Here is a 19,735-nt window from a genome sequence, read left to right as displayed (position 1 = left end):
GAGTGTTTTCTCGCTTTCTGTCTCTATGTCTCTCTCTGTCTGTCTGGCGAGCACACGCACCCTATAGCGAAAACCTCTCCAAAAAAAGAATATTTCTCAATTCCCACTGAATGTGATGCACAAAGGGTGAACAATGGAATGGAAGAGAGATTGCTGATCACCTTCTCCTGCATCCCACTGAATGCTCATATTGAACTTCAAGAATTAGGAAGAAATGCACAACCCATCAGATGACCAGAAATCACTGCAGGGGCACAAGAAATATGAGAAAACAAGAAATGACCTCTCCCCTAAGGAAAAAGGATAACTCCTCTCCATCCTCAGATAGTACAATAAATCATGGAAATGTCTGATAAAGAATTTAGAGTATTTATAATGACAAAACTAACAGAGATGGAAGAGAAGAGGAAAAATGAACAGCAGAAGAAAAAAGTTGATGAGTCCCAGGAGGTGAGGAATTTCTTGCGAGAGCTGAAAGAGGAAATATGCACCATAAAAAAGAGTCAAATGAAACTGTTGGAGATGAAGACTATAATACAGGAAGTCAAAACATCCTTTGAAAGTATTCAAAGCAGAATAGATCATACAAAAAATCAAATTTCAGATGTAGAAGACAGAGTCACTGGACTAGTACAATCCACCACGAAGACTGAGAAAATAGCCCCCCAAAATGAGAATACTATAAGAGAAATACTAGATACCATTAAACATCCAAATATCCAGTTAATTGGTATCCCAGAAGGCGAAGAGACTAATAAGGGTATTAATAATCTATTCCATGAAATCCTGGAAAAAACTTTCCAAACCTAGAAAGGAATTCAAAGATCCAGTTCCAAGAAATACAAAGGACTCCAAATAGAATTGACCCAAGAAGATCTTCTTCAAGACACATTATAGCCAGATTGACCAAAACTACAAAGACAAGAACTAAGATTGGAAAGAGAGAAACATCAAATTACTTACAAAGGAGATCCCATCAGGCTAACAGCAGACCTCTCATCAGAAACGATGTAAGTAAGAAAAGAATGTGAAAATATATTCAAAGTGTTAAAAGGAAAAACAATTTCAACCAAGAATACTGTACCCGGCAAGATTATCCTTCATATGGAAAGAAAAGACAAGAACATTCTCAGATTAACAAAACCTGAAATAATTTACCAACATCAGACCAACTCTCCAAGAAGTTCTGAAGGGAGTAATATACTGGGAAAACTAGACACAGACACACAGAAATAAGAGTTCAAAAACAACTAAGAAAATGGCCAACTCAATGGTAGGGACAAGTCTGAAGTTGAACGTTATCTTTCTGAATTTAAACGGAAAGATCGGACCACAGCAGAAGCTAGATTAAGTATATGAGACTGAACTTGTGAAACAGAATCTTATGACTTTTGACTAAAACATTATCGATTTTCTCCTATCATTTGTTTTCCAGATTTAAGGATTTTTATCTTGTCTTGAGCTGCTGATAGGCTCATGTACCTACTATTTGAACAGAATCCTAACCTGTTTCCTGGCTTTAAGTTTTAAGCAAAGCTCTCTTAGCACTTTTTAAAAATGTTTTGATTTGTTAAAGTTAAAATTGCTTTTCTTTAAATTAAAAAGTATATTAAAAATGATCTATTTAGGGACCAGCAGGTGGCGTGGTGGTTGGGAGTGCTGGACTCCCACATGACTGACCGTGATTTAACTCCTGGACCTGGCGACTTGTTTTCTCTCTCTCTCTCTCCCTCTCTGGTCAAAATAAATAAATAAATAAATGAAGCTAAATAAAATATATATATTTAAATACCTATTTAATGACCACAGTAAGCTATATAGCATCAGTTAGGTGCTACTTTATAGTATACTCATTCTACTCACAGAGTTTCATGCCTAAAGTCAGACATGTGATCACAGATATGCATATATCAGGCTGAACTTGCTACTGAAAGGAGTTACATTAATTAAGATACTTTGTGAAACAATAAAATGTGGGGGAAAAAGAGAATGGAAAGTAAGTGCAGACACCAGAGACAGTGTGGGAGGAGGGTGGGAAATGGCAGAGGATGAGAAATAGGGGGAAAAATATATATACATATATATGAAATAAGAAATGGAAAATTATATGTGGATGATAACATGCATGATTAAGCCTCTATGCAGTGTTCTCTGGATGGGAAATCATGCTATGTATGCTATGACGATCCTCAGTGAATGAATGTAAAATAAATTTGAAAAAATATTCTAAAGAGAATAAAAAGATGAATAATAGACTAGAACAAATTTTTGAGAAATTGCATATCCATAATGAACTTGTATCCAGAATATATAAAGAACTTTCTTTTTTTCTTTATTAGTGACAGAGAGGGGGGGAAGAGAGAGAGAGACAGCCACCACATGGTCTGGTCACATTACGATCCGCTTGCTTTGTCCTCCACCCTGCTGGCCCCTGGGCACTCATACACATGCCTGGCATGTTTCAGGTCAAACAGGCCAGAGATTTGAACCATGTAGGATCTGGCTTCTCTCAAGGCATGATTTCACCTGAGTAGTGCGTTACTGTTGTGGCATGAAGAACTCTTAAAACTTAACACAACAAGGTCCAGCTCTGTAGCAGAGCAGTTAAACACTGTGCATAGGGAGCCAGATCATACATAACTGACAATAGTTCGAATCCTGGTCCTGGCGGCTTAAAAAAACTCACTGGGCATGTATATGTGTGTACTCTGAATCTTGAGGAAATGGAAAAATAGAATCCTGATGGAATAGGAAAATGGAGGAAAAGGGATTGTGATGTGACCATGCCCAGGATAGGAGGTGACTTCCCTCTCTATCTCTCTCTGGTGAGTGCATATACTCTCTGGCAGTTAAAAATAATTAACACAGAGAAAATAAACCAATAAAACTTGGCAAACAGTTTGAACAGATACTTCATCAAAAAAGATATTTGGAAAGCATATTAGTATGTGAAAAAAAAGTCATATTAGTCATTAGAGAAATGTAAATTAAATCCACAATTGGAGTGCTGGTTCTATGTAAAGCCCTGTTCAGGAAAAGCTGGATGCTACATCGCCACCATCATTTGAATTCCGGGTCCAGTTGGCCTGATACACATTGGGTATACACACAGGGACCTAGATCCAACAGGCTGGAGAACTGGAGGAAGGGGATCATGGCATGACCAGCCCCTATGGAAGATCTGAGGAGGGTGCCTTTCTTTCTCTCTTTCATGTGTGATGTGTACTCTATCATGAATGACGGGGGAAAAAACCTACAATGACATACTACTATACCCTTACTAGAATGGTTAAAAATAAAAACAAAACTGACATTTCCAAATACTGGCAAGGATGCAGAGCAACTGGACTTTCGTATATTGTTGACAGGAATGAAAAAAGGTACAGGTCCTCTGGAAAGCAGTTTGTCAATTTCTTATGAAATAAACATATGTAAACCATATGATTCACTAGTGCCACTCCTAGGTATTTACCCTAGAGAAATGAAAACTCATAATCCCACAAAAACCTGTAACCAAATGATGATAGTATTATTCATAACTGCTGATAACTGGAAACTACCAAGAAAACAACCTACTCAACAAGGACTATCAATATATACAACGATATTGAAGTTTGATCAAATGCATTATGGTAAGGGAAAGAAGCCAGACTCAAGAGATTACATAACACAGCATATAATTTAATTCGTAAGACATTCTGGGGACCAGCAGTTGGTGTAATGGCTATGTCGCTGGACTCCCATGTAGTCGACTGTGATTTGAGTCCCAGACCCGGTGGCTTAAACTCACACCAGGTGCGTGTGTGCGCATACCCAAGATCCTGAGAGGAGAATGGAGGAGAAGGGATTGCAGTGTGGCCATGCCCCCTGGGGATGATTTCTTGCTTTCTGTCTCTCTGTCTCTCTGGCGAGCACACACACCCTATAGCAAAAACCTCTCAAAAAAAACAAAAACAAAAACAAAAACAAAAAACAAAACCGACATTCTGGAAAAGAAAACTGTAAGGTAGAGTTGCCAGAGGTTGGGGGTGAGTGGAGAGTTTGACTCATCAGGGATAGGGGTCAGGAGAGAAGATTATTCTGTACACCGATTGCTGTGATGGTTTCATGACTTAAAATGTGTTAAAACTTACAGAATTGTACACCAAAAAATTAATTTAGTGTATGTAAACTAAAAAACCAAAATGTTCTATGAGTAATGGATGTGAAAAAATGAAGTCATCATCAGAGAACTACCCTAGGTTAGTCATGAAGCTTTAGTTTCTACTCAGAATAATCGTCCTTTTCATGTTTAACTAATAGTACAATGGGTACAAGTGGACATTTTACCGATACTATATTTACAGAGCAGGTAGGGTGACCCTTAAAGACATTCCAAACACAGGGCTGCTGTATCCTTTTGCCTTTCCCAGCCGAGCTATCTGACACTCAAGATCCTGTGACCTCAGAAGAATTATGACTGCCCAGTCAAACAAAGCGTTGATAACACCACACCCTGCACTTTTCACCTGAGCAAATGTCACCAAGATCTCATGCGCGTCATCTGCCTTGGTGAGTATGCTGGCCTGAATGCACAGTCCCCAGGAGGCTCCCACGACCTCCTCACTAAGCCAGCCCTGACCTTGCCTCACTGAACCGACCTTTCTTTGATGGCACGTGAAAACCAACCTGAGTGCGTCCCTGCTGCACTGGGCTCGTCTTGACTGGTCAGCTGTAACACATCAATTTCTTTCCTTGTATAGATCTTGTCTTTAACCCTGTTACTATTGCTTAGGAATTAAGGTCTCCTTAAGAGTCTTTCGTGTCCTTGCCAACCCTTTGCCAGGGTCTTACTACGGCTGTTTCTCTGCCAGCCCTCAGCTTCACTCTGTGGCTCCAGACAAGTGAGAGAGGATTTCAATGCTCACATCCCATATTTAACCTCTTTATGTTCTTAAACTACCACTGCCTGAATATCTTCAACATTTCTGGGGACTATCATGGAGTCCCTGCAACCCAGGAGGTTGTGTGTGTGTGTGTGTGTGTGTGTGTGTGTTAGCAGACTTCTCGAACTGATGGTATGAAATGTTAGTGCTTCGTTGGAGTTTGTCATAAGTCTGGATAATGAATAAGTTTCAAACATGTAACTTACAGAAGTTCCAGTTGAATTTCCAAGGCTAGTAGAACTATGTTCCTCTTTCTTCCTCCCTGCCTAGACCCCTGTCCTTGTCCCCACCAAATGCCACAGCATACATTTAAAGCTGACATGTCAAACTCGCCTTCCTGCAGAAATGACCTCGGAAATGGAGTTGAGATTCCCAGGATCCTGGCCTTGAAGAGAATCTAATCCAAGAAGGCAAGCAGAACCAAGAGGCCTAGGAAGACTTCAAGTTGGAAGGAAAGAATTCACGGCTGATTTGGAGGATACACAGAAAAGTAGTTTAGCAACATGTGAACACATTCTTTTCTTCCCAAGGAGCTACAGGTGAGGGAGAGGATTGGGGGATATCTAAGAAGTGCCGTCCTATCTTAGTCGCCTTCTCTCAGGCTTAGCATTCAACAACCAAAACAGCCATAAAGAAGGCCCCCTCCTCCACCCTGCCCCTGGGATTTATATAGCTTTACTCTATTACCAGGTATCACATGACATCAACGCTTCCTGATTTTTTTCTTACAGTTTCATTTGATTGCTTATGATTCCCTTTCACTATTTTTTTTTTTTTAAATGATCTTTAGGTCTTGACATTTCACAAGCCTGGCAGGCCCTCCCCCTGCCACAACATAAAGAGAACTGAAATGGACTTTGTCCCGGGAGTGGGAAATGACCCATCCATCTGGGGTGGTAGGTATTCCTTCCTGTGCTAATCATACCATTGACTTTTAAACCCTGGCTTTTCGAGGGAAATGTAATCCTTACGTTTCTATCTCATTTGCACTGCATGTAAGAAAGCCCTCTTTTGCAAGAGCTGTGTGATCTCCAAATATACATGTCAACCCGTGCTTTTTCATGAGCTTCTAGAAGTCCGCTTCTGAAGTCAGAAGCAATATTTGCTAACTAAATGGAAAATCCAGTTAAACACGCAACTTTGATGGATGCCAGAAAGTTTAGCCCTGAATTTTCAGTTTCACCTACACTCATGAAAGTCCTTGAGAACACTGACATTTTAGAATCAAGAAGAAAAAGTCTGTGGTTTATGCTAATAATTTGTTTCTCTAGTATCAATAAGCTCTGACCCTGTAACAAGTCCCATCACCAAGAAGCGACATAATCAAATTCGTTTTAGCAATACTAAAGATGGTTCTGGAACCAGGCCAGCTGCCTTTGAATTGAATCCTACCTTCACTTCTTCAGTTAGCTGTAGATATTAAACGAATGAAAATAGGTGAAGCACTTAATGAATACCTGACTTCTCAGTCCTGTTAGCTGTGACCACTAGGCTTTGAATTTTGCACACTGCTCTTGATGCTCATAATAATATAAGAAATTACTTTAGGGCCAGTCAGATGGCATGGTGGTTAAGGCAGCTGGATCCTACATGGCTGACTGAGCAGGTTCGAATGCCAGACCCAGTGGTTTGAGAAATAACACCTGGCACATGTACACACATGTCCAAAAATCCCAAAAGGAGAATGGAGAAGGGATTACAGCATGGACATCCCCCATAGGGGGAGATTTCTCTCTCTTATTCCATCTCTGGCAAGCATATGCACTCTATAGAAAAAGAAAGAAAGAAATTACTTAATCTGAGGAAGATGTTTTTGTGATCATTGTAAAACTACTTTTAAAGATACTGCTCATTTTTGCCATTCAATGTCCCCACAGAAAATATGCCTTTTTAAAATTCATGTTAGAACATTCAAGACAGAAAAACAGAAATGTGTTTTCCCGATTAAGTGATAGGTTTCCTGGTGATAGGTGACTGGTTTTTCATTCTTATTTTAGTTTTTACTTTGGCTGCCAGGATTCAGGGTGTATGTTCATTGGTAATAGCAATCCAGAGGCTAAATATAAGAGTTAAATAATCATTTATTTACTAAGGAAAAAAAGCTAATGTTTAAGAGCATTTTGTGTTGCTATTGTCTGATTTTTGCACCAGCTTCAAAATAAAGTGCTGTTTAAAATACCAGCCAAGTCTTTCTGGAGAAGTTTCTGGTTCTACACTTCCTCATGGACATGCACATGAATAAAAAACATGTGAATCGCCATAGCTGCAGCTGCACCCACCATTACATACATCCTCGACACCGTAGGCCAGAGGGAAACCAAGGAGGGTCCAAATTCACATTATAGTTCTTAGCGATTTGGGATGGACTTTATAATTTATCGTCCAAGCTGCAGTATCTTTGAAAGTAGAAGGTGGAACAATTAATAATTTCACTGAGACTGCAGGTGCAAACATATCCTGGAAAAATTAGGTGCATTATCACCATACTTAACAGGATCAGATCAGTTTGAACCTATTCTTATGGGGCACCAGGAACTTTGAGCCAAAGTATTTCTGCCCACACTTTTCTCACCAATGACTTCGATTTCATAATTACTGATCCATCCTTTTGGATTAGAAAACTTCAACCAAGGGTAGTTTTGCCAACAGGAAACATTTGCTAATGTTTGATGTTATTTTTTATTGTCATATTAGGGAGGGGGCTGCTATTGGCATCTAGTGGAAGAAGAACAGGAAAACTGCTAAAAAGCCTACGATGCACAGGACAGCCCTTCAAACACAGAAATGATCCCTCCTGAAGTGTCAATAGCGCTCAGGTTTAGAAATCTGCTTTGGATTAAGTTCTGTCCTCCTCTGACTCCCATTTGAAGAGGGTTAAGAGAATGAAAAGTTGGGCTGCCTTGGTAACATAGTGGTTAAGTGCTATATGGAGGGAAGCCAGATCCCAGTGGCCTACTGTAGTTTGAATCCCAGCCCTGGTATGCGTATGCATGCCTAGGATCTTTATGGGATGGAGGAAGAAGGACTGCAGCATAACCAGATTCCAATATACCTTCCAATATATGTTCTCTCTCTCTTTCTGGCACGGGTGCCTTGGCAGTAACCAAAAAAAGAGAAAGAGAATAAGAAATCAAGACATAATCTGAGAGAAATTATTTGCAAGGACATATCTGAAAAAGGACTATAACAGTTACTCAAAAAATATACAAAGAATTCTTAAAGTTCAACAATATGAAAACAAAAAAGGATTTTAAAATGGGCAAAATACATGAATAGGCCTCTCACTAAAGAATATACATAGATGGCAAATAAGCATACAAGAAAATGCTCAACATCACATGTCATCAGGGAACTGCACATTAAAACAATGATATCACTTCCATCTATTACAATGACCAAAATCCATAATGCTGACATCACCAAATGCATGCAAAGATGTAGAGCAACAGGAACTCTCATTCATTGCTGATGGGAATGCACAATGGAGTGTCCTCACTGGGAAACAATTCGATAGTGTCTTTTATTTATTTATTTTTAGAATTATTTATTTACATTTATTCATTATTATTATTTTAATTTGCTATAGAGCACATGTGCTCACCAGAGAAACAGAGACAAAGAGAGGAGGGTAAGTGAGAAAGCAAGCTGCTGGAACTGGGACTCGAACCATGGTTGGTCATGTGGGAGTCTAGCACCTCAACTACCACACCGCCTGCTGGCCCTAATAGTCTCTTTTAAAATGAAGCATAATCTTTCTGTAGGATCTAGCAATTACACTTACAGGCTTTTATCTAAATGAGTTGAAAACATGTTCACACAAAAAACCTGCATGTCAATGATTATAGCAACTTTACTCAAAATTGCCTGAACTGGAAGAAACCACAATGTCCTTCAGTAGACGGATGAATAGATGAACTGTGGTATATTCATAGACAGTGGAATATTATTCAGTACTGAGGAGAAATGAGCTATCACGCCATGAAATGACATAGAAGAAGCCTAAGTACATATTACTAAGTGAAGGAAGCCAACATGAAAAGGCTATGTAGAATGTGAGTCCAGTTACATGACATTCTGGAAAAAGCAAAACTAGGAGTGTGACATTATCAGTGGATTCCAGGGGTTAGGAGAAAGAAGTGACGAACAACAGAGCACAGAGGGCTTTCAGAGCAGGGCAGCCACGCTATATGACCTCATAGTGGTGGAGATACGTCATCAAACTCTTGTTAAAACGCACAGGATGTATACTTTCAAGACTGAACCCTAATGTAAACCATGGACTTTGAGTGATAATGACGTGTCGACATGGGTTCATTGATTGTGACAAATGTGCCACGCTGGTGTGAAAGTCTGCTAGAGGGGGAGGCTGTTTGTGTGTGGGAACAGTGGAATGTTCTTAGACCTTCTACTCTACATCACTGTGAACCTGAAACTATTCAGAAGAAGTCTATTTTAAAAAGCTCGATGAGGAGAAACACCTAAGTCCTTTGTATTTCATATTGAACGATTTTATCAATTGGTAAGAGAAAATGATAGATAAAGGGGTGTCAAGGTTAACATATTGCCATCTTTAAAATATGGCCTACTCCGACTCTACCAGAGTAGAACGAGAAGGATGAGGGAGGTGACTACAACTCCTTGATACTTAGAGAAAAGTTAGAGAAATCACTCAGTTATTTGTTCATTCATTTCACCGACCAAATTTTCTAAGCACCTGCTGTTAGTCAAAGCTGGATTTTCCCATGGGTGTATCATGCACGGTGCTTAGTGGAAAATAGCCTATCCTTGAACCACTGATGTCTTCTTTCTGGCCATTCCCCTGCCTCCAAAGACCACCATTTAGCATGCAGTTGTTAGATCCATCCCAGTATCTTTGAAACTCTGAGTATGAACTTAAACTCAGATATAGTTTCTCGCGTGTAACAGGATTCGTTTTACTCGATGATTATATACTCCAGTTTTTTATTTGTGAATAAGCACAAAATGGCAGCAGTGTCCTGGGTCTGCGAGAGTGTATAAAATGGGCCGGGTCAGAGATGCCCTACATTCCAGATCTTGAAAGAAGTGAGAGAGGGGGAAGACATTTGTCTAGAGAAGCATTGCCCTTTGTGTCCCATGTTTGCAAATCACTGGCTTCTGTACTCTTCAAAGCTACACATATTGCCAGTTTCCTTCCAGAGTTTGGCCTGTCCCACCAACTTCAGACTGCAGACGTCAGGTTTATCCAAGCAACACCAACTCTATCACCAATCCTAGTTACACTGACACTTCAGAGTGGTCGTCGTAACAGAAAGACTAACTAAATTGTTGGTGGAATGAATATGTGCTGAGCTTTGTGGAAAGCAATTTATTTTTTGTCTCATTGCAGGGGGTTGTGATGTTTTTTTCCCAACCCACATCCCAAAGCAGAGAACCTTTGGTTTTTCCAAATGTAGCATAGTTTTCTTGATGTAAAAAGCACATATCACTACAATCTCATCCAAAGGTGGGCCCAGAGCTATAGTTTTCCTGTGGAATCTTACTTAAGGAAAGTAACAGCTTACTGAGTGTCCAGACAGTTAGGAGTTTTAACTCTTTGAAATTTTCTGTGCAATAATTAGTCTATGAAAAAAATATATATATTTGCTTATGGTAGGGATTAGAGGAGATTTCTTTTTCTTTTCCTTTTTTTTTTTTTCAAAGGTTTTTGTCATAGGGCACATGCACTCACTGGAGAGAAATAGAGAGACAATGAGAGGGAAAGTGAGAAATCATCCCAGGAGGGGATGGCCGCCCCACAATCCCTTCTCCTCCATTCTCTTCTTGGGATTTTGGACATGCATGAACACACATACATCCAGAATTATTTTCTTTTTTTTTTTTTAAGAGAGATTTTTGCTATAGGGCATGTGTGCTCACCAGAGAGACAGAGAGACAGAAAGCAAGAAATTACCCCTCAGGGGAGATGGCCACACCACAATCCCTCTCCTTCATTCTCCTCTCGGGATTTTGGGTATGCACACACTTGTGCCCGGTGTGAGTTTCAAGACTCCAGGTCCAGGCCTTGAACCATGGTCGACTATCTGGGAGTCCAGCGACATAACCATTATGCCATCTGCTGTTCTCCAGAGTGATTTTCAAGTTGCCATGTCCAGCAGTAAGCCACGTGGGAGTCCAACACCTTACCATCATGACATCCACTGGCCCCGAAGTTGGTGGAGATTACTAAGGCATCTCCTCACCTCCCATCTCTTGTAGTAATATATCCCTTCATCTTTCAAGCCCTTATATTTTGAAGTTTTAGATTTCTTTTATTTCTGACATCTGTCTCAGATTTTCATAATCCTCCTTTTACTACCATTCTTTTAGTTCAATCTAATGCCTTCTGTATTTCTTTCTCTTCACTCCAAGATTCCTTATGTGCACTTCTGTTCATATTCTCCCCAGCTTTTTACTCCTAATTTTAGTGTCTCATCGCCTTTATTTTTGTGTGTGTTTCACATTGTTTTTTGTTGCTGTTATTGTTTTTGCCACTAATAATAATTTTTTTAACCTCTGAAAATTTTTTCTTTCTTTCAAGGAAAGAGAATGTGTATATAACATACATCTTCATTTGTGGAATCTTTGTTTATTTCTTGAGTCCTTCAGTTTGAGATTTCTCTCTCCTTTCCACAGATCCTGTTCTTCTGGGACTCTAACAACATGTATTGATGTTGTGGATTAATCCAATTAACAGGATGGGAAAAAACAAAAACAGATGATACAACACCTTGGGCTGAGATTAGTTGCTTTTATTATTTGGGTTTATTTGGGGACTTGGTCTCTTCTTCAGTTTGGAGCTGAAAATTTGGCTTATAGAGATTCTCTTCATGAAAGGCCTCTGCAAATATGCTTCTCTCAGCCTTGATGACATGTGCAATGGAGTTTCTGGAATACACATTTAATTGCCCTAAATGGCCTCTGAAGGAAATTAAACAGAGTTGCCAAAAATGTCAGAGAACTAATAGTATGGCGGTCCAAGCAGATAAATCAAGAACATCATAGAGAGAGGGTTAAGGAATTAAGAAACAAAGAAGGACCTGGAATGTTCTATTGGTTAAGGAAAATCTAAGCACTGGTAAGAAACATAGGGCCTGCGACTGGGAGTTTTCTAGTAGCTATGTTACGTTACTTCACCTATCACTTTGATGAATTACTATTTCCTGTAGAAAAGCCATGTTACTCTGTTCTCCTGGGTCAAGACTCCTTTTTAGAAATCTAGCCCCAGTTTTTGAGAACCTAGTATCCTAAGAAAAAAACAGCAGATACTGTAATTTGGACACAGAAATTAACAATTAAAATTTCCTGTATGAAACTCTGTAGATGTACTTTTAAAAAAATCACGTAGAAATGAAACAATTTCAAACATTGCTTGCAATAGGTAGGCTACTGGTCTGGGACAGACTTGTTCTTTTTTGCGTTACTTGGAAGGGATTTTGGTGTGCTAACAAGATTGCAAACCAGCATGTAATGTAAATTTATTGAAGGTTAGAGGTGTGTCTTTTACAACTTTATATCCCCAGAGAACCTAGCACACACCTTCAGCCACAACCTCTGTACATTGTCAACACTTAACAAATATTTGTTGAATCAATGCACAAAGGAATAAAGACCAAATCGCAATGAAGTGAGAAGAGACCCTGAGTGATCAGTGTGTGTTTCTCCATCCGGGATGAGGTCAGCAAACACGTGCACATGAAGGATTGTTTCTTCTTGGATTTTCCCTTAATATAGGCACAACAGGTCAGTTCCTTGTTCTTGAGACTCCATGGAAATTGACCCTTACAAGCCAAGCTCCCAAGTGGCAGAGTGCTCAGAAACAGTTTGACGTGGACAAACTCGGTAAGGACAAAAGTGTATCACTTATCAAGCACCTTCAGTAATCAAACCAGCCTTTAGAGCAGCCCTTGTTAAGTAACCATGTAGGCGAGGCAGCACAAGAGAGGTGAGAAGAACAAGGCTCAAGCAATGCTCTCTGAGAACTTAGATTCCCAAGTTACATGCAGATTTCATTACACACAAAGCCATTCTCTTTCCCATCAAGTCAGGGAATGTTAGGATAAACCAAAAGGCATTCTCATTTTAGAGGCTGGGCAAAGTGGGAGTTTCTGAAAGTTAAGGAGACCAAATAACAATATCCCACAAGCGTTAGGGAACTCACAGTGGGAAACAGCGTGCGTTTCTCCTTCTGACTCGTGCAGCCTGTGACTGATTGCTGACTGGTCAGTGACTAAGCAAGCACAGAACAAGTGTAAGGAAACAATGATTATTTCTTATCAATAGTGATAATCCTTTCAGTTTAGTAATAACTAAGTGTGCTGAGTATTAGCACAATGCTAAATCTAAGTATTAGTATTTCTACTATTATATGGATGTTGGGATTACTCTCAGCCCATTCACTACCTGAAAGTAAGACTTTGGCCCTCCTCATCACACAGACATTACCGGGCAATACCATACACTGTGCACTGGGTTCTGGAGGTAAGAAAACCAAGGATGTAGCAATTACCTATCCAAGGTGTATGTGTGTGGGGGGGGGGGCAGCTCACGATGCCAATGCAACCGAGGGAAGCTGAGAAATTACATCCTCCATGTTATTTTTTTTCTCCTGAAAGGATAATACATATAGTGGTTGATCTCATTGTTTTTCTTCCTCTATCTCCCACCTCATTCCAGCACTGCCTCTTTGAATTGACCTTTTGTTTCAGATATGAAGATATCATGGTTTCCAACATGATGGCATTTTTTTTAAAAAAAGGCTTTAAATGATATAAGTCACAAGGCTCAAATTTGCTTTAAGGCTGAATGTTGGAAACTACAATTTCAAATGCATTTTTCATGATAAATTTGATTAGTTAATGAAGCATAGTAATAGCTAATATCATATTTGTAGTATCTTCTAATTGAGCTGCATTTAAACATTTAAATCAAATCATTAACATTCATGTTATGGCTCTATTGAGATATGATGTTCTGAGACAGGGCACTGAGTCTTTGAATAAGCGCTGTCAAATTATGTTTTATGCACACTCAATATCACTTGATCATTGACTTCCTTCCTTCTATTCTATTATGTTTTCTTTAAGAATTATTTATTCAATTTTTAAGTTTATTTATTATTCTTTTTCAACTTGACCAGAGAGAGAGAAAGAGAGAGAGAAGAGTGAGAAAGCAAACCTTTAGGTCTAGGACTCAAACCAAGGTCAGCCATGTGGGAATCCAGCACCTTATCCACCACGCCACCTGCTGGCCCCTCTAGTTATATTTTAAAATAACTGTTTTGTATTTTAAAAGTAATGCATACAGCAGAAAACTCGAGAAACAAAGAAAACTAAAATAAAACCAAAAACAGGTCAATCTTGCCACTCAGAGGTAACTTTCATTATGTTCAGCAAGGCCTTGGGATTTTTTTCCCATGTATATTTGTTTTATGTTGATTGATAACAAAGATATCATATTCTACTTATAGCTTTGTCTTTTTTTTCTAACTTAACGATATATTGGGCAGTTTTCCTTTATCAACAAGATTCTGTTTAATGGCTGAACTGCACAAAGTGTATTATTCTTAGTCTGCCGTGCAGAACCTAGTGGTAAGACAGACCCTGGAGGGGCGGTGCTGTGCAGACCAAGTAGCAACGTTGCACGTCTTCCATAGAAGGGGGACCTCCCCTTAGGAATGCGAAGCTGATGATGCCACGTGTGCCCTTGACCTTCTGGGCAGGATGGAGAGTGCTTCTATTTTCTCAGGCTTCTGCCTGATAAGGGTGATCAAACAGCAAGATTCAAGATTTATTACTCAGGAATCTAGTTTAGTTGCAGTTGTTTAAAGCGTTCATTCATGTCCTGATCCTTTTATCCATGCCTTATTTTAGAAACGTGCCAGCTGAAACCAGTACCAATCAACCAAACCCGAAAGGCTTCCGTTGGCACTCTGTTTGCAATTCTGAATCACTTTCTTTTCTGTTTTATGGTCTTCTTTTTTTTTTTTAAAAGAATTATTTATTTATTTTTTTATTTATTATTATTTTTTTTAATTTACTACAGGGCATGCATGCTCACCACAGAGAAACAGAGAAAGTGAGAAAGCAAGATGCCAGGTTCAGGACTCCAACTGCGGTCAGCTATGTGGGGAGTCCAGTGCCTTAACCACCACGCAAACAATTGTGACCATAGCGAGCACATCAGTATTCCATATTGCCTAGCGCTTTATTGCTGTAAAATGCACCTAAGTCATGTTCAGTTGTTGTTAAGAGATGTAATTCAAGTAGAAAATTTACCTCAAAATGTGACTGCAATGTGTGCACAAGTGGATATATTTATCTGTACATATAGTGTTATTACGTATGTAATTTCTAATCATTCAAGTCCTGTTTTTAACTTTCTTTTTAATTTTTTCTGTCAAATGTATTATTATGTAATTTCTGAACTTGTCAGATTCTGCTTTGGCATCTTAATTATTTTACTGTTTAATTGCCAGAGTGTTTGGAAACTTGTCAAAGAGAGAGCAAAGAGAGGGAAAGGGCAAAAGCAGCCCCAGTGGAGCGTGCTCACACTGCAATCCCTTCTCCTCTGTTTCTCCATCCTGTTGGGACTTGGGGCACCCACACACACATCTATACTCGGTGTGGTTTTTAAGCTGCCGGGGCAGGGATTTGAACTGTTATCAGCTATGTGGATATCCAACTCCATTTTTTTTTTTAGAGGTTTTTGCTATAGGGCGCGTGCACTCACCAGACAGATAGACAGAGACAGAGAGACAGAAAGCGAGAAATCACCCCCCATCCCCAGGGGGGATGGCCACACAGCAGTCCCTTCTCCTCCGTTCTCTTCTCGGGATCTTGGGCATGCACGCACATGCGCCCGGCGTGAGTTTAAGCCACCGGGTCTGGAACTCAAACCGCGGTTGACTACATGGGAGTCCAGCGACATAGCCATTATGTTAACTGCTGGTCCCTCCAATTTCTTTAACCACTAGGCTACAGGGTCAGCCCTTGTTGCATTTTGGAGTCTTGGATTTAGAAGTCCTAGAAACACCTGTAATAATTGAAAACAGGGACCAGCAATGTGGGGCCCAGAGCAGACTATATGCAAAGACCCTCGAGGAGGGCCCACAAATGATAGCCGGATAGCCCGCGGGACAAGTCTCACCCTTCTACTCTTTTATATGGCCTTTGAGCTAAGAAAGGGTTTTTTTTTTCCCCTCTTTCTTTTCTTACAGTTTTTAAAAACATCTTTTTAATGGTTGGAGAGTAGAGAATCAAAAGAATAACATTTTATGATATGCGAAAAGTATATGAAATTTGGGGCAGGCAGGTGATGTGGTAGTTAAGGGCACTGGATTCCCACAGGACCAACTGCAGTTTGAGTCCTGGACCTGGTGACTTGCTTTCTCACTTTCCCTTTCTCCCTCTGTCTCTCTCTGGTCAAGTTAAAAAATAATAATAACAAATGGAAATAAATAAATGAATAAATCTTTAAAGAAAGTATATGAAATGTAAACGTCAGTAACCTCAATGAAGTTTTATTGAAACACAGACACATTAATTTGTTTGCATATTCTCTGCTTTCACATATCCAGGAAGAGTTGAGTAGTTTGTGATGGAGATCATATGATCCTCAAAGCCTAAAATCTTCACTATCTGGCACTTCATAGAAGTTTGCCAAACCCCACTTTTAGAGGATAAGAAGGAGAGACCAGCAAGCACTGAAGGATTAACACGGCTAAGAATGTAAGCAGCCATTCGTCTCGGATTCTGCAGCCCAGCCAGCTCAATGTCCTGCAGAACAGAGACGAATTGCCCCGTTGAGCCCTTCCCACACTCCTGACCCCAAAGAGTCAAAGCGAAATAAGTGACTGTTGTAAGGCACTACGTTTGGGTGGTTTGTTACTTAGCAATAGATAACTGAAATACCTCCCAATCACCCTACAGAAGAAGGTATTGTTATCCAAATATTTAGATGAGGAAATCAAGACTTCAAACAATTAAGTAACTCATTCAAGTTCACACAGCTAGCAAATAGGGAAGTGGGATTTCAGCCCAGATCCTTTTGGTTCCTAAGCTTTATTTATGACAAAACTAGCCCCGTAATATTCAGCCTTGTCTCTGTAGTGCACATTTTACACTTACATCAGTCTTCACTAGTTCAATAAATGCTATTGACTGTTCTCATCATGCGGATCATTGCAATAAGCTTTAAGAGGTAATAAGAGATGCATTCAGATGGAATTTGGAATTTGTCTTAACTTTCTAGTTAGCTAAGAAGACCAAGGGCTGTAATAATATGATAATACACAAACCGTTATAAACTCTCATTTGACCCATTTGTTCAGAAGCTAGTGGTCTATAGAATCCCATTCTAGCAATCAAACTTTCAGAAAAGTTCTACATTTGATCTTAAGGCGTCAGTTTTTAATTTTTTTTTTTTAAGAGATTGTTTTCTACAGGGCACATGCACTTGCCAGAGAGACAGAAAGAGACAGACAGAAAGTGAGAAATCGCCCCCTGGGGGAATGGTCATGCTGCAATCCCTTCTGCTCCATTCTATTTTCAGGATTTTGGGCATGCACACACATGTGCCCGGTGTTTTAAGCCACCGGGTCCAGGACTCGAACCGTGGTTGACTGTGTGGGAGTTCAGCGACATAACCATTATACCATCTGCTGGTCCCCAGATTTTGTTTCTTTAAAGGAATGAGTCAGCAATGAGATGACTTGAAAACTCATTCCATCTATCCACAAAGTGATTAGCATGTTCGTGTTTTTCATTTCAGATGAACTATCCTTTGGTATGTTTGAAACATATGTAACTGCACCTGAATGGAAGTCCCACAGCTGGAAAACATTAGAAGGGCCAATGAAAAGCAGAAAACAGGAACCTGGAGAAAGTGATTTTGAGGGACCGGGGTAAGGAATGAGAAGAAAGTTATTAAAGAATACTCCAAGTTGTTTGCTACTCTTTTTTTCTTTTTTAAGGGAAAAATCCATGAATAAGTGCATGTGTTTGTGTGTGTGTGTGTGAGAGAGAGAGAGAGAGAGAGAGCGACATCCTCTCCAGCGCTGTCACACTGCAATCCCTTCCTCCAGTCCTCCGGCCCCCTGGGATCTTGGGCATGTGCACACACCTTCATGTTTTCTAGGCTGACCCAACTCAGACTGTGGTCAGCATGTGGCTTCTCGCTCTCAGTCTGGTACCTTTCCGACTGCACCATGGAGGCTGGACCTGCCAATATCTCTCTGCGATCATTGGTAAAGACGGGTCACTCTGGGAAGGTGTGAAATTGGCGTTTCAAGAACGTTTTCTTGTTTATCAAGGGTCTCTTTGCTTCCCTATGTTAGGTTAGTATTAACTTCTTGAGGGCAGAAATATGACACCTTTATAATTGGTGGTGTGCTGTAATTGGTTCATACCAACTTACAGAAAACCGATGAAATTTTTAGAAGTTTTGGTGGACCAATTGCTAAAATAGGCTATAATAGTATTTACACCATAAAACTTGGCAAATGCTGCTAATCAGAGCCTTTTATTTCCTTTTTGTCAGAGAACCAGTTTACCAGCATATCACTGAGGCAGAGTCGATGAAAAGTGATTGTGTGCAGAGTGCAGTAGTACGTGTCTATAATCCCAGCAACTCAGAGTCAGGAGGTCCTGAGTTTGAGACCAGCTTGGGCAACATAGTAAGACTCTATCCCACTCCTCTCCCACACACAAAAAAATTGACCAGTAGTTCTTAATTCTTTCAATATAGAGTACATAATAAAATATAAAGCAATCATTAAATTTATGCTTTTAAGTAATTTTTAGTGACTCGAGAGCAAAGCCAGCAGCAAAAGGATACCTCTAGTATAGTCCCAAGAATGTTCAAACATATGGCTATGTTGAAAAAAATACAAGAGAGAAAACAGATCAGTAGCTTACAGATGTCATCTATGGATTGTGGAGTTACAGGGGAGTTTCGTTTTATTCATTCAAGTATTATATATGAAGTATTATTTTCTTACTTTAAAAATCCCTTTTGTAAATATGACGTGCCTCAGTATTAACTCCTTTTTATTTTGTTTACTGGGGTGACAGAAGAAAGGGATACCGGAAGAAACAATGGTAGAGGAACCTTTCCCTTCCTTACTCCTTCAGTCCTGTGAGAAAGGGATCAAAGAGTAACCGTCACACTTTGATTGGGGCCAGGAGTTCATGCAGGAATCAGGGAGAGAATGGGTGGAGAGGTGAAAAGCAAATGCAGGGAGAAAGATAGGAGAGGGCATAGAAGGAATGCTAGAATGAGAATCAGAAACCCTTTTCCTACACAGAAGCCTTGTCATGGTTGTTTCGCTTTCTGGCATCAGCTGGTTTTCTGTAAAATGTGTAGGCCACCCTAGAAACAATGGGTAAATGTCACTCCACTCGGTCTATTCTATGTGGCCTTCCTCTTGAGAACAGCCAACTTGCAGGTTGGATGTGGGACAGATGCAGCTCACCTGGCCAAGAGTCGGCAGGGTTCAAGGAACATTTACTGCAGGGGAAGGAAGGGCACCTTGGCAAAGTGGTTGTAGAAGGGTCTCATTTAATGGTGGTCCTTGAAGGAAACTTTGTCCTAACAACAACAAAAACTTCAGAGGTATCATCAAAGGAATTGTTAGGGACAAAAATAAGATCCAATTTTGTTTCATTTTATATGTAGATGAAGACTCTCACAGACACATTTCTAACTTCTACCAAGGGATTGCTGAACATGGGCTGCATGACAAGACGCTTGATTATGTGTTTTAATAAGGAAACCAGGGATCATATAAGCAA

This window comes from Tupaia chinensis, unplaced genomic scaffold (assembly GCF_000334495.1).
Source record: "Tupaia chinensis unplaced genomic scaffold, TupChi_1.0 Scaffold000272_1, whole genome shotgun sequence".
In the NCBI taxonomy this organism is placed as follows: Eukaryota; Metazoa; Chordata; class Mammalia; order Scandentia; family Tupaiidae; genus Tupaia; species Tupaia belangeri.
This window is presented reverse-complemented; position numbering follows the sequence as displayed.